General features: G+C 35.8%; 1 non-coding gene across 1 annotated transcript; it reads left to right on the forward strand.

The window, feature by feature from the left end:
* The first annotated feature begins 2275 nt into the window (after nt 1-2275).
* Nucleotides 2276-2431, forward strand: LOC113333836. Its single transcript, XR_003352391.1, has one exon. It is a non-coding gene; the product is annotated as a 5.8S ribosomal RNA (ribosomal RNA).
* The last annotated feature ends 15073 nt before the right edge of the window (nt 2432-17504 follow it).

Consider the following 17504-nt stretch of genomic DNA (forward strand, 5'->3'; position numbering starts at 1 on the left):
AAAAGTTTTAATTCCCGGTAAGACATTCATATTCCATATCTTCATATCTAAAATATCAGTTTCTTTACTTTTATTGTTGTCTAACAAATCATACAGAGATTACATCCATTGGGTATTGTCCAACCATCTTAGACTATCGGCTTTTTATCTAGTGGGTTTAATGGTGAAGATTCTCTTAGCAATTTTCCAATAAAATATTTGAAAAATAATTTGGACATTCCAATTGTCACCCAGAAGTAAATCTTCAATAAGAATATTGCTACGAACATTTATTTCATCATCAAGGTGAAGTAGTTGACCTTCCTCATCTGGTATCCAACTATGTGTCAGAATATTCACACTTTTACCATTAACTATTTCCCATATACTATATTCCTTAAGCACAGTCAGACCTTTATAGGTACTTTTCCAATACCAAGAAAAGACCTCGTTACAAGTAGCATAGAACGGATTATAATTGAGATAATATCTACACTTCATAGTTTTGGGAAAAAATGCATTTGGATGTTGAAATGATCTCCAACCATTTTTAGCAATGAGGGAGAGGTTCGTCTTATTTAGGTCTTTTAGACCATTTCCTGCGTGCTCTTTTCTTTTATTCAACCTAGTCTACTTGGACGTATACAACCCTTTAGGTTATCCTATTTTACCCCACCAAAAGTGGTGAATTAGACCATTAGCTCTCTTAGAATGACAAAGTTTTACATACTATACACCAGAATAAACTCTAAAAGTCTTGGCTATAATCTCTCTACCAGCTGGAGAGGGGGAGGTGCTTCTCCATCCTTTGACTTTTCCACTCATTTTATTTAACAAGTTATCAATGCAAGCAATTTCGGATTTATTAGTAAAAAGAAGACTTCCTAGGTATTTATCATCAAGTCTGATTTTTTTTTTTAATATGCATCAATGATAGACTTACCAAAGCCATTGTTTATTTGAGAGGTAAAGAATATACCTGACTTAAAGAAATTTATCATCTGACTGTAATCCTCCAGAATTTTAAGAAGGTTGGTATTTTGGGATATGATGTCTTTAGTGAAGATAAGCAGTCATCCGCAAAGAGCAGATGACTGTTAGTAGGAAAGTTTCTATTTATCTTAAATCCAGAGAAAAGACCTAAGGTCTCAGCATTAGAAAGAGTCCTAAAAAAAGACTCCATACAGATGATGAAGAGATAAAGGGTCCCATTGTCTCAATCCTCTAGTAAGCTTAAAGGATTTTCTAGGGACACCATTTATGAGGACGGAAGAGGAACTAGTACTAATACATGATAAATAAGGTTACACCATTCATCACATAACCCCATTCTTTTAAGCATAACAATTAGAAAATATCATTTTACTCTATCAGGATCCTTAGACATGTCAATCTTATAACCCATATGGTGAGTATTGGACTTGGTTTTCTTTTTTACATAGCATGAATTATCTCACGAGCGACGGGAATGTTGTTTGAGATTAGACGTTATTTTACAAAAGCAAACTGGTAGGGGAAATTAATCTATCCAGAAAAGGTACAATCCGGTTAGCTATAACCTTAGAAATGATCTTGTAGGCTATGTTACACAGATTTAGATGTCTGTAATCCCCCGAAGAAGTGGGATGAAAAACCTTGGGGATTAGAGAGATATAAGTCTGATTTAATTAAGTGAGCATGTGACCACTATTAAAGAAAGCTTGGACAATTTTTATAACATCAAAGCTAACTAAAGACCAGTTTTTTTTTTTTTTTTTTGAAAAAATAAGTATGAAAACCGTCTGAGCCCGGGATAGACTTTGGGAGCATACCAAAGACAACATCATGGATTTCAATAACAGTTTGACAGAACATAAGAATTTTATTTTCTTCATTTGTTATCATAGAAGGCACAAGATTGACAATATCATGATTGATCACAAAAGCGGAGGTAGTATGCAAATTTTCGAAATGAGTATTCAAGCAGTTAGATATGTTATCCCTACCTTCAATCCAATTATCATAACCATCATTCAAACCGTCTATCTTATTTTTTCGTTGTTTAATGATAGCATTTTGGTGAAAATAATGAGTATTTTTGTCCCCTAGAAGAATAGTGTTCTCAGTACCTATAGTTTTCCACATTTCTTTCTCATAATCAAATATTTTCCTTATTTGTCCTAAGAAGAGTAGGATGATTAAAACTTATGTTTGGAGAGACCATAAGATTATCCATTTTCCTATTAAGGCTAGCTAAGTTATTCTCCTGCCTCAGTGGGAGAAATGCGGTAAGTGTCGCAAATTCCAATCTTCGAACGACTCTCGGCAATGGATATCTCGGCTCTCGCATCGATGAAGAACATAATGAAATGCGATACTTGGTATGAATTGCAGAATCCCGTGAACCATTGAGTTTTTGAACGCAAGTTATGCCTCAAGCCTTCGGGCCAAGGACACGCTTTCCTAGACGTCATGCACCCCCTCCAAGTTATATCGTTGGCGCTTTCTTAAAAGTGTACTTAGTTTATTCGGTAGGACATCAGCATGAGATCCTTGTATACTAGTATTCCAAGAGGACTCAATGACATGCTGACATTTATGTTCCTTTTGGAAAAGACCAAAAAAATGGAAAGGTTTAGAACCATCATAATAGGGAACTTCGTAATTAAGCAAAAGTAAGGAGTGATCATAACCTAAATGGCTCAGATGCCTAACACTAGTGCATGAGAAAAGGATTAACCATTGGCCATTAGCCATTCCTCTATTTAATCTTTTTTCTACATGCTTATTACCTTGTCGCTGATTAGACCATGTGAAAGGAAAACCAATACAACCTATGTCTTTTAGTCCTATGTGATTGAACAAATTATTAAACTTCCTTGTTTCAGGTAGGACTGTCAATGGATACCTATTACCCGAAACCGGGAAAATAGGGTCCGGTTCTGGGTCTTAAAATTGGACCCGTTAATAAATTAGGATCCAATGGATAAATACCCGATTGGACCCGAATCTTAACGGGTCCAAATAGGTAATACTCGACGAGTATCCGGTTATTCATTCATTTTTTCCTTTTTTTAGCAAAATTATAAGTATTTTGCTAGCTTTGGCTTTGAATTTTTTTTTTAAAATTTTTCATTTTTTCCTTACATTTAATATTTATTTAGAACATTAGTAAAGAAATAATAACATATTTTTATAAAAATAATTTAGATTCACGCCAAAAAGAGAAATATATCAAGTTTTTGAACTTCTATGTGTGTTTTCTTAATGCCCAACAGGTACCCGGAACCGATGGGTACCTGGGATTTTTAACGGGTTCGGTTCTGGGTCCACAAATTTAGGAACCGGACCCGAATTTTATAAGTAGAGTCCGGGTCCATTGGTACCCGGGAGAACCCAGACCCATTAACATCCCTCGTTTCAGGCCCATTATGAGGGTTTCCTCCTCTTTTTTCATCAGGATGAAGGATGATATTTAGGTCTCTCAAGACAATCCAAGTATCAATCATAGTATTTCCCATTTGATGCAACAGATTCCAAGAGTTTTCTTTTCTGTGATCCTTGTGAGGACTCCCATATATGCATTAAGAATCAATTCAGACTTGGTTTCCTCATTCCAGATATTACAATTTACTTGGTTATCATTTTTGTAAGTGAGATTGAGCTTTACAAAATTATACCAGGCAACCATAAGACAACCAGCAATACCCACAGGGTTTTGAAAAATGTTATTATAAAACAAACAACTACAGAGAGTGGCTTTTACAAATTCATTTTGTTGTTTGGTTTCGGATAAGAAGACAATGTTGGGTTTGTTTTGGTTTATGAGTTTGCTAAGTTTTTGTCTAGTATTTTTTTGGTCCAAAACTTTGGCAGTTCCATGATAAGATTTTAACAAATTGCCAGAAATAAAAGACTTATGGATAATTGAAAATCAGGAAATTGATATTAATGCAGTTCATCATAGTAATATTACAACTGAGGTTATTCATTTGCTTAAAAAGATTTAAAAGATAAACTAGGACTATGAGGGATTGAGGAACGGATAGAACCTGAGATTGCACTTGTCCATTTTCTGCTCCAGGTGAATTTTCCATAACCAGAACATGAGGAGCTTCAGTGGTGTTAAGCTTGAGACCATCATCCAGAATTTTGGTTTTGATCTTTCTCGGGGGTTTTAGTGGCTTAGAAACTTTTGGAATGACAAAACAAAAACCAGGGTTGAAGCTTTTCATATCAACTATGGGGAAATGAGATATTTTTAAGTATCAATATCCGTAGGTTTAGGATTTTTACCACATAATAAGATAGTTCCGTGTGGATATTTCATTTTCCTTTGCTAATTGGGTTGTTTTGGTTTTAGGGTTTCAGAAATCAGAGGCTTGCGAACCCAGGGTTTGGATTTTTTTTTCCAAAGATTTCAAAGGGTTTGGTTGAGAATCAAATTTGAAGACACGAACATGACCAAATCCTGGGGCGGAAAGAAGCATCCCTATCATTAACAACAAGGGGTGAGGGGACGGCTTGAATATGGGGAGAAAGGATTAATTTTAGTTTTACTTGTCAATCCCTTAAAAGAGTTAGAAAAATTGTTTTTCTTTCTGATGAATGAGCTTTCAGAATCAGAAGGAAAGCCCGTAGGCCCAAAAAATGGTTTTTGCTGATTAGGATTAACCCATACATTTGAAAAAGGTTGTTGAAAGTTATTAGAGGTTTGAGCAGATCCCGAGTCGTTGAAAGAATTAACATGATGTTCCTCAGGGATTTGAAGTGGGATAGATCTATTAACGATGACACTTTTTACAGTTGTGGTATATAGATTCAAAGAGGAATGAAGAACTTTTGTACTTGAGTTGATAGTTGAAGCATTAGGATATGCACGTTTTTCTTTTGACTTTGCATTGAGATTTTGAGTTATCAAGAGCGCGACAAATCTGAAAAAGTTGGAAAGGTTGAAGTGCATAAGAGTATCCAACACTTTCTACAAATACGTCACCTCCATTAGGTAACTGCTTTTTGACGTGAATATCTCGAACCGTTTCCACATTTTTATCCTCTGGATCTCTACCATACGGAGCTTTACTACTGATGAAAACTCCAACAACCTTTGCCATAGAAAAAAGAGCATCTTCTGTGATATAATCAACTGGAACTCTCTTCATTAGAACATTCACCATTATATTATCAAATTCTTCCTTTTTTATATTATAAGCACCATCAAAATGGATACCAATCGTAGAGATTATTGAACCAAAAATTGTCCATGGCTTTGGGTGAGTACAAGCATTGAAATCTTCATTGGAACCTTAGAAAATAGAAAAAAAAAATTTAATAAATAGAGACATGAACTTCCTTCTTTCTCTACATGGCTGTGTTAATAACATGTTGAACATCTTGAAGAGGATATGATAAGTGAAAACGCGGGGGTATAACAACCACACCCAATATTTCGTTCGACAATCTGTATGGACTAAACTCTAATATAATTCTGAGAGCACCAACTTAAAAGTGAGACTCAATCAAGAAAGATATCAAAAAGATTTGTCTCTTTCTCAATACAATCAGTAAATCTACTAGATTGAAACCCGTGAGACTGATTCATATGAGAATAACTCGGATGGTACCAAACACTAATGACCGAGTGTTAATCAAGTTTTATCCAACAATCAAGGTCGGATTTATCAACTGATTGAACTACGCACAACATGTGATATTTCAATTATATGAACAAATATAATACGGAAAATAAATAACACAGACACCAGAAATTTTGTTAATGAGGAAACCACAAATGTAGAAAAACCCCGAGACCTAGTCCATATTTGAACATCACACTGTATTAAGCCGTAACAGACTCTAGCTGGTAGTGAAAAAGAGGGGATCTAACAACAACACCCAATATTTCGCTTAGCAATCTGTATGGATTAACTCTGAAATATGTTCTAGAGAATCAACTAGACAGTCAGACTCAATCTAGGTAAAAGTATCTCAAGGAGTTAATATCTCTCTCTTGTTTTGATTTACTTAAGCTAATAGAAATCAGCGAGTCTTTAATCAAACACAAGGAATAACTTGGATGGTACCAAAGACCAATATCCAAGGATCAATCAATGATAATCAACAACCACAGGTTGGATTACTCTAATTGATGATCTAACGCACAACTTGTATTATTTCAATTATAAAGATAAAACAAGATAATGCAGAAATTGAAATAAAACATACACCAGAAATTTTGTTAACGAGGAAACCGCAAATGCAGAAAAACCCCGGGACCTAGTACAAATTGAACACACACTGTATTAAGCCGCTACAGACACTAGCCTACTCCAGGCTAACTTCAGACTGGACTGTAGTTGAACCCCAATCATTCTCCCACTGATCCAAGGTACAGTTGTACTCCCTACGCCTCTGATCCCAGCAGGATACTGCGCACTTGATTCCCTTAGCTGATCTCACCCACAACTAAGAGTTGCTACGACCCAAAATCGCAGGCTTTGACAATAAACAAATCTGTCTCACACAGACAAGTCTATCGAATGATCAATATGTCTCCCACAGATAAACCCTAAAGGTTTTGTTCTGTCTTTTGATAATAATCAAGGTGAACAGGAACCAATTAATAATCCGGTCTTATATTCCCGAAGAACAACCTAGAGTTATCACTCACCTCACAACAATCTTAATCGTATGATAGCGAAACAAGATGTTGTGGAATCACAAACAATGAGAGGAAGATTTTTGTGATTACTTTTTATATCTTTCCTATCGGAGATATTAATCTCAAGCCAATCAATCTGATTGTACTCGTACGATAGAAGATGCAAGATCAGATCACACAACTACGATAAAAGTAGTATCGGTCTGGCTTCACAATACCAATGAAGTCTTTAAGTCGTTAACCTGGTTTTAGAAGAAGAAAACCAAAGGTTAAAGGAGAATCGACTATAGCATGCAAACTAGTATCACACGTAAAGTGTGGGGATTAGTTTTGCACAATACTAGATGTCTCCTTTATATAGTCTTTCAAATCAGGGTTTGGAATCAATGTTAGCTTAGTAACAAAGCATTCAATATTCATCGTTAGATGAAAACCTGATTTAGATTCAAGCTAATATTTCTCAACCGTTAGATCGAAAACTTAGCTTGTTACACACACTTGACAATGCACACTTCTAGATTTGTTAACCGTACCCAAACGTATGCACTTGTTGGTTCAACAATAGTTAACCAAATGGTTAGACATATGAGCATTTCATATCAACCATGTTCTTCTTCACCATAACTAGTTCAAATAACTTCAAATGAACTAGTTAGAGAGTTGTTCAATTGCAAGGAAATCTTATGTACTACACAAGACACAATTGAAGCAAAGATGATTTGATTCACTTGATTCAGTTCATGAACTTTTATAGCCACGGTTTGTAAACTGTATTCCTTAGGATTTTTAAGTTGAAGTTCAGAAATAATCTTCAGATATATAACCTTCTCAAGTTCGCAGACTAGGTTCGCGGACTTGAGTTACCGGGAAGAGTTTACAAACTCCAGCAGAAATTCTCGGGTATGAGAACTTCTTCGGTTCGCGGACTGAGTTCGCGGACTTAGCTTCATGCAAGTAGTTTGTCAACTCCAGCAGAAATTCTCGGGTTTGAGAACCTCGGCAGTTCGCGGACTTGGCTCATGCCATTCTGCCGGTTCTCTTGATCAACAAAGATCGCAAACTTTGGTTCAAGGAATATGACTTACACATAAATGTGTTTTCAAAATAATGCTTATGTCCACCATTGGTTATGTAATCTAAACTCTCATTTCAATCATTGAAACATTCTTGGAGGACGTTATATAGTTGTTACACCATTTTTCGTCAAAGCAATTTTCAAGATGATGGAAACATATCACGACTTTCGTCACATGGTAAAGATAAACTTGATCGAAGCGAAAAGCTTACCAACACATATTTTGAGATATAGATAGGCGAGGTATACTCAGCTGGAAATACCAAATGTATATAATCCAAGTGTATATATATAGCATACGACTTCTTGTCTCAAAGAGTAGGAGATAAAGTAGATAGACTTTTGAGTGATAGATAAGTTCAAGTTTTCACATACCTTTTTGTCGAGAAGTTCCACCGGTTCTTTGAGTAGTTCTTCTACTTATATGATGAATCTCCATGAAGTTATTGAGCTCAACTTCACTTTCTATCCTAGTCCGAGACTTAGCTATAATAGACTAGAAATCAAGACTTATAGTTTTGATCACTAACATTGACAAACATACTTGAGATAGAAACGCATGCGAGTTCGACCGAGCAACGCTCGAACAATCTCCCCCTTTGTCAATTTTAGTGACAAAACTATCAATACATATGGAATACAAAAAAGATAAAGAAACTTTAGTAGCTCCTATTCCACATGTCTAATCTTCAACATTCCTTGAAATCTTCGTCACTTCCAAGTACTCCAATGATCCCAAAGGTTGTAAGTTTAGCATCACCTCTGTTGAAGATCCATAGCTATAACAATGAGAAAGCATATTTCTCGATCATTGTTATACAGTGTCATAGTATTATTACACAGCGTCAAAGTTTAATTGTATCACAACTTCAACAATAATACTATGGTGATATGTATCACTCCCCCTTAGTCAATACTCCATCTCACATGGAAACCACTCACCCTTACAAAATGATCCGAAAACGATATGTATTTGTAGTATGAACTACATATTAATTCTCCCCCTTTTTGCCAATAAAATTGGCAAAGGTACAAGAACGGGATCATAATGAAATTTCCGAGAGAGACATTTCATGACAAAAGGAAAAAAATACATACCAACTAATTTAGATGCAATCATAAATCCGAAGCTAAATGCATTCATCAAGGAGTTTAAAGATACAAGATAACCCCTCTAAAATTCCACAGCCGCACACCCCTTAAGATATGACCATTAAGCACAAGTTCAAAAGAACTCTCCCCCATTTGATGTCATTCCCGAAAGAACAACAAGAGCGATCTTAGTTTCAAAAGAAAAAAAGGATTGGACACCAAAAACCATGAGAATGATTTTCTATATCCAAAAACTCAATCAAATTAATCACAAGTAAACCCATGATTAATATAATCGGAATACGCAATCAAATTAAACACAAGAGGTGATCAATTCAATTGATTGTGCTCAATATAAGAGAATTTATGGAGACACGAAAATACTCAACTAGATTAATTACAAGAGAACCCATAATTAATCTAATTGGAATACACAACCAAACTAATCACTAAACTAATTAATTTAATTGTCATTTGTTTTGCTCGACATAATAAAACTTACGGAGCAATAACTAAATAACCAAACAAGATGATTAATTTAGTTCAATATGCTCGACATAACATATCTCACAGAACAACAACTAAGCTAAGAAAATCAACTTGGTTGTACAATGCTCAACATAAGATACATTACGGAGCCTCACAGTAATACATAAAAATATGGATCAGGGATGATCAATACTGCGGAATACACAAGGATTCATTCTATCTTCAATCATTATTTGCATAACGACAATTAATAGACATAATCCTTGAAAACAAAATATTTTAACATATCTTCCATCAAAATATTTGACAATATAGGTTTAACTTTTGTATTTGTCAAAAGTCCATTCATTCTTTTACCAGTACATGAATACCGAACACGAACGACTTTACTTTTGACAAAGTATGGGACAAACATAGTTCACGGACGTAAACACCAATATCCCATAACGAATTGCAATATAACAAATCATAAAGATTAAATACTGCAAAACATCATCCTCCAAAAAGTTTTTAGAATTTAATACCAATAAACCTAAAAAAAATAAGAAGATGAAAAATAATAGCTATGTGTAGTCACAGTCATTGCTATTCCAAGCACTAGTATTCTTCCAACTAAGCCAAAAAGAAGACATACTAGGCAACAATAAGAACACGAATTACTCATCTTCTTCCTCATCGGAGATACTCCAAGATGCTTGAATTGCGTTCAAATCTTCCTTGAGCTCGGGAAACTTTGCTGCAACCAAAGATAATTGTTCTTGGACGCACTTCACTCTTGAATTAACCTTACACACACCCCTTATGAATTTTTTGAAGAAGGCTCACGGTGGTAGGGTCACTGAAATCAAGAGAAGCGATTCTTTGTCGCTTGCAAGCATTTTCTCTTATGCGCCTGAAGGTACACGGACGAACCGGTTTGGGAACCCCAAGAGAGTTTCCAATTGAATCAAACCCACGATCATGGAAAATTTGACTGATCAAGCATGGGTATCCCAACGTATTGACGGGTGAAGTCATCAAAATCATTTGAGAGATAATAAATCCACAAATATCGAGACTAGGAACACCTGATTCAAGTAAATAAACCAATTCCGCAAACTCATGACTCCAACAAGAATTTTCAATTGTGGAGGGACAAAGATTTGGGATACCAAGTTTTCCAAAAGCTATCAAAGCAATACTAAGATCATTAGAAGGGAACTTTCCTTGACTCCAAACGACCTTGCCACAAAGTCCAACTGAGATATCATCGCATGATGGACGTTCATCACTTGGTCTAGGAAGCCGTACATTCCCCAATGAGATTTTGGTAGTCCTTGATATTAATTCTCTATCAACAAGAAACCTTTATCTACCAATCATGGATTTGAACTCCTTCTTGTTGTAATCAACATCATGAATGTTGGCATAGAAAATCCTTGTAAGAGAATCAAATCCTTGACCAAGACCATCAAAGATATTTCCAAGATTGAATTTTCTAAAGCACACCAAATCCTCTTCATGCCCACTAGAGAAAACCAATTTCTTTTCTAGAATGAAACCTTTTGAAGCAATCTTATCAAACATTCTATCACAAGAATCATCCACAAACCTAACTCTAAGAGAGTTCTGGTCACAAGAAGAATTCAAGCTAGAGGATTTTGAGATTTTAGATCTCCTTTTTGTGCTTCTAGGATTCATCATAGGTCTTGAAATAAGAAAAGATCAAGAGAAATTTACTTACTTGGAGTGAATCTTGAACACCCTTTCTTTCAATTTCTTCAAGGAGGATTTAATGTTGGAAACACAGAAAACCCTAGAGGTTCATGTACGCGGACTGTTTAAGGTGATGAAGACATCCGCGAACTTCTTTTATATACCCTACATGGGCTTTGACCCGTGCACGAACCATGACCCATTTGAGGAGTAGGACTTTTTTTTTTTAAAACATCAAGTGAAAAATTACCTACTGAAAAAACTCTTATCACAAAAACATAAGAAAAGAGAGATTAAAAAAAAAAATCAACATGTTACTTGTCCCATTTCAAGTTATATACAAATGGGGTAGAGCCAATCCTGAAATCAGGTGTTGGAAACTGCATAGGATTTCCCATGCAATTTTTTTGGTTGATATTTGTACCCAGAGTCAAGAGTATAATCGTAATGATAATACTTAGAGTCATGTGGGTCCTTTTTCTTATGACAAAGAGAACACCTTTTCTGACAAATGGTTCCTCTGCTCAATTCATACGAATCCTTTTTATCGGCTTCACATGAATCGGTGTTGAGAACAGTTTGTGCATCATTAGAAAATGATTTGACAGGCACAACACTCTTGTCAGAACCTTTCAAATTCTCTATGGAATTAATCTTTTCTAAGAATTGAAAAATACTTTCAAACGCTCTGAACAACTCCTTGTCAATGGAACCTTTATGGTAGTATTCCTCAAAGAGATTAAGAGTAATTTTCGTGAGAGTCCATACCCTTGAGCGTTGACCATGTTTTCTTCGAAAATTCTTTTTATTCTTTTCCATAGATCGTTTCTTTACCTCTAGATTTGCTGACATGCTAGATGGTATAGGATTATCTTGTGCATCCATAGGAATGAAGTGTGATAATCTCTGAACAACCTTTAAGGAACTCTGGTGTGCGTTACAGATGCCACGAGCAAGCCTCCCAAAAATATTTCCTATAGGAATAGGCTTTTGAAGATCGAACACACACAAACTTATAAGGTTTGAGGTGTTTGCCTGCTCTGATACCAATTGAAAAAGCGGGGGTCTAACAACACCACCCAATATTCCGCTTAGCAATCTGTATGGATTAACTACGAAATGCTTTCTATAGAATCAACTAGATAGTCAGACTCAATCTAGGTAAAAGTATCTCAAGGAGTTAATCTCTCTCTCTTGTTTTGATTTACTCAAGCTAATAGAAATCAGCGAGTCTTTAGTCAAACACAAGGAATAACTTGGACGATACCAAAACCAATATCCAAGGATCAATCAATGAAAATCAAGAACCACATGTTGGATTACTCTAATTGATGATCTAACGCACAACCTTTATTATTTCAATTATAAAGATAAAACAATATAATGCGGAAATTGAAATAACACAGACACCAGAAATTTTGTTAACGAGGAAACCGCAAATGCAGAAAAACCACGGTACCTAGTCCAGATTGAACACACACTGTATTAAGCCGCTACAGACACTAGCCTACTCCAAGCTAACTTCGGACTGGACTGTAGTTGAACCCCAATTAGTCTCCCACTGATCCAAGGTACAGTTGTACTCCCTACGCCTCTGATCCCAGCAGGATACTGCGCACTTGATTCCCTTAGATGATCTCACCCACAACTAAGAGTTGCTACGACCCAAAATCACAGGCTTTGACAATAAACAAATCTGTCTCACACAGACAAGTCTATCAAAGGATCAATCTGTCTCTCACAGATAAAACCTAAAGGTTTTGTTCTGTCTTTTGATAATAATCAAGGTGAACGGGAACCAGTTAATAACCCGGTATTATATTCCCAAAGAACAGCCTAGAGTTATCAATCACCTCACAACAATCTTAATCGATGGTAGCGAAACAAGATGTTTCGGAATCACAAACAATGAGACGAAGATGTTTGTGATTACTTTTTATATCTTTCCTATTGGAGATATCAATCTCAAGCTAATAAATCTGATTGTACTCGTACGATAGAAGATGCAAGATCAGATCACACAACTACGATAAAAGTAGTATCGGTATGGCTTCACAATCCCAATAAAGTCTTTAAGTCGTTAACCTGGTTTTAGAAGAAGAAAACCAAAGGTTAAAGGAGAATCGACTTTAGCACGCAAACTAGTATCACACGTAAGGTATGGGGATTAGTTTTGCATAATACTAGATGTCTCCTTTCTATAGTCTTTCAAATCAGGATTTGCAATCAATGTTAACTTAGTGAAAAAGCATTCAACATTCACCGTTAGATGAAAACCTGATTTAGATTCAAGCTAATATTTCTCAACTGTTAGATCGAAAACTTAGCTTGTTACACACACTTGACAATGCACGCTTCTAAGTTTGTTAACCGTACCCAAATGTATGCACTTGTTGGTTGAACAATAGTTAACCAAATGGTTAGCCATATGAGCATTTCATATCAACCATGTTCTTCTTCACCATAACTAGTTCAAATGACTTCAAATGAACTAGTTAGAGATTTGTTCAATTGCAAGGAAATCTTATGTACTACCCAAGACACAATTGAAGCAAATATGATTTGATTCACTTGAATCGGTTCATGAACTTTTATAGCCACGGTTCGCAAACTGCATTCTTAGTATTTTTAAGTTTAAGTTCAGAAATAATCTTCAGATATATAACCTTCTCAAGTTCGCAGACTAGGTTCGCGGACTTAAGTTACCGGGCAGAGTTTACAAACTCCAGTAGAAATTCTCGGGTATGAGAACTTCGCCAGTTCGTGGAATGAGTTCGCCGACTTAGCTTCATGCAAGTAGTTTGTCAACTCCAGCAGAAATTCTCGGGTTTGAGAACCTCGGCAGTTCGCGGACTTGGCTCATGCCATTCTGCCGGTTCTCTTGATCAACAAAGATCGCAAACTTTGGTTCAAGGAATATGACTTACACATAAATGTGGTTTCAAAATAATGCTTATGTCCACCATTGGTTATGTAATCTAAACTCTCATTTCAATCATTGAAACATTCTTAGAGGACGTTATATGGTTGTTACACCATTTCTCGTCAAAGCAATTTTCAAGATGATGGAAACATATCATAACTTTCACCACATGGTAAAGATAAACTTGATCGAAGCGAAAATCTTACCAACACATATTTCGAGATATAGATAGGCGAGGTATACTCGGCTCGAAATACCAAATGTGTATAATCCAAGTTTATATATATATATATACCATACGACTTCTTGTCTCAATGAGTAGGAGATAGAGTAGATAGACTTTTGAGTGATAGATAAGTTCAAGTTTTCACATACCTTTTTGTCGAGAAGTTCCACCGGTTCCTTGAGTAATTCTTCTACTTATATGATAAATCGCCATGATGTTCTTGAGCTCAACTACACTTTCTATCCTAGTCCGAGACTTAGCTATAATAGACTAGAAATCAAGACTTATAGTTTTGATCACATTGACAAACATGATTGAGATAGCAACGCATGCGAGTTCGACCGAGCAATGCTGTAACAGGTAGGCTTAGAAAGATGCCTACAATATTAAACTGCAAGTGCACAGCGTCTATAGTAGACAGAGAAAATACAGGTCGATCCCACAGAGACTAGGGCGATGTAGAGTTGATTCTAAGGTCTTTCTATACTGATTCAAACGAGAAGTAACAAAAGGGAGTTTTTTGTGTGTCGATACGACAAGATAAGTTTATGTAACACAAATTAGAAAACAAAAGTGAAAATAAAAGAGAACTAGGGCAGTTAAATCCACCACCTAATCTATGCTAATCTATTTGAGTTTCAAGTTATGTTCTTGTCCCTTTACAATGGACACCGGTGAAGGTTCAAGCCTACCGTTTAATCCAGGGTAATCTCAGGTTAGATAGCTTAATGTCAACTAAGTTATTAATCTCTAGCATTAGTTGTCTGATTAAGGCACAACTAATCACAGACCAATTGATTCAAATAAGCATAAGTTGGAGCAACAATGGCACAATTTCTAACAACCTAGGATGCAAAACATACCAAGTGAAAGTTATGTAAATGGAAGCTCTATATTAAACCCATCCTTACTCAATGAAACACAACAAGAACAATATTGAAAACATGAATAATCTAGCAGTAAATTAAGGGCTTCATCTATGCCCTAGCAAAGATGTTTAGAACATAATACAAAATGAAACTAAACCTAATTTACTACTTCTAGTTGCTCCGGCTAGTCCGGGCTTGGCTTCAAAATACAACTGCAACCCTATTTATACAAGATTCTCCCCAAAATATTCAATCCCATTGACAGTAATTACACAAACATAAATCTAGGAAATTGATAGTCTTGAAACTCACCACTGATGTAGTCAACTTCATCATGCATTGTCATTGTAATGTCTTCACTAATTTCAAATGTTGTCGGTGTTGAAAGTAAATAAAATTCAGACCTAATATGACAACACAACACCCTATTGTTCACCACATCCACCCTATTACTTTCCATGGATAATTGTCCAACGATATTGACGTTGTAGAGAACTGGAAATTCAGAATTTTCCTTTGCCATTCTCACTGATGTTGAAGACAAATTCGCCGCCCTATTGTTCCTTGAGTAATAGCTATGATATTATGGCAAGCTTGAAATGGATAAAATAATATGAGTACGAATTCGACATCACATTGATTAGGAAAAGATGGAGAAAATATGGGTTTAGGAACTTCAGAGAGAAAGACAGGCGGTGCTGGCGCTGGTGTAATAGGGAGGAGGTACTGTTGTCGGATGGGATAAGATTATTGTTCTGATCTTGGAAGTGATGATGAAGGTGATAAAAGGCTTAACAGTGTGTTAGGCATTAATACCAAGTTCAGGTGTATGAGAGAATGATAGTTCTGACTTGTATTATGTCTTTGTTTCCCATATGTCAACAATGTAGCATCTGGCATGACCATCTTGATGTGTAAGCTTTGGTAAAGTCAGTTGGTCCTCCACTTTAACCCTTATGGTCACATGCCTTCTTTTGATCTCCATTTTTCATGTGAATACCATGTCCTCTCTAATCTTTTCCTTTGTATCAACCCACTCTTTCTTGCTCACCTTTTACCCAACCACCTAGAACACCAAATAAAATGAGATTATTCCGACAAAATTACCCGCTAATGAACAAAATGGGCAAAATACAAGATTTGATATAAAATGAGATATTATAACACTTGGGATGTGATAAAAGACAACAAAATGGCCAAGAAATATGCATTATTAGGCACTGATCACTAGCATACTACAAGTTAATTTCGAACTGGAATGTAGTAGAGGCATAACCAAGCCTCACACCGATCAAGGTACAGTCGTGTTCCTTACGCCTCTTGAATCCCAGCAGAACTCTGCACACTTGATTCCCTTAGCTGATATCACCCACAACTAAGAGTTGCTACAACCCAAAGTCGAAGACTTATAAACAAATCTGTCTCCCACAGATATGTCTATCCTTTATTCTTTTTATTCCGTCTTTTGATACAAAGATCAAGGTGAACAGGAACCAACTAATCATCCGGTCTTATAATCCTGAAAAGCAGCCTAGAAATATTAGTCACCTCACAATAACCTAACTGACTAACAGAAGAAGTTATTGCGGAGTCACAAGAGTCTGAGACAAAGAACTTTTATGATTATTTTTTATATCTTTCCTATCGAGATGATTCTTGAGTAAATCTTAGAGAAGAAAAAACTCAATACGATAGAAAAAGTAAGATCAGAATACGCAAATACAGAGAAATAGTTGGATCTGGCTTCACGAATCCAAAATGAATTCTTCAAGTTGTTAACCTAATAATGGTTTTGGAAAAACTTAGGTTAAATGAGAATCGACTCTAATTTACAACTAGGACACACGAGCGTGTCGGGATTAGGTTTCCCAGCTGCTACAGTTATCCCTTACATAGTCTTTCAAAATCAGGATTTCTTACAATCAAAGCTAAGAATCTTAATAACAAAGCAATTGATATTCATCGTTAGATGAACTCCTGATTTAAGATTCAAGCTAAGTCTACTTAGAAACTAAGCAATCAATCTCCACCGTTAGATGTGAAAAAGCAAGGGTCTAACAACCACACCCAATACTTCGCTTAGCAATCTGTATGGACTAACTCCAATATACTTTCAAGAGAATCAACTAGACAATCATAATAAATCTTAAGAAAAGTATATCCAAAAGTTATATCTCTATTTCTCAATTCAATCTGCAATCAAACAAATAGGAATTTGCGATCCCGATTGAATATAAGAAATAACTTGGATGGTATCAAAAACCAATATCCAAGTGTCAATCAATCTAATCAAAAACCAAAGGTTGGATTCACAATTGATTGAACTTACACATAACCTGTGATATTTCAATTATATAGAAAATATAATGCGGAAAAGAAATAACGCAGACACCAGAAATTTTGTTAACGAGGAAACCGCAAATGCAGAAAAAACCCGGGACCTAGTCCAGATTTGAACACCACACTGTATTAAGACGCTACAGACACTAGCCTACTCCAAGTTAACTACGGACTGG

The sequence above is a fragment of the Papaver somniferum genome, unplaced genomic scaffold, assembly GCF_003573695.1.
Source record: "Papaver somniferum cultivar HN1 unplaced genomic scaffold, ASM357369v1 unplaced-scaffold_133, whole genome shotgun sequence".
Taxonomy (NCBI): domain Eukaryota; kingdom Viridiplantae; phylum Streptophyta; class Magnoliopsida; order Ranunculales; family Papaveraceae; genus Papaver; species Papaver somniferum.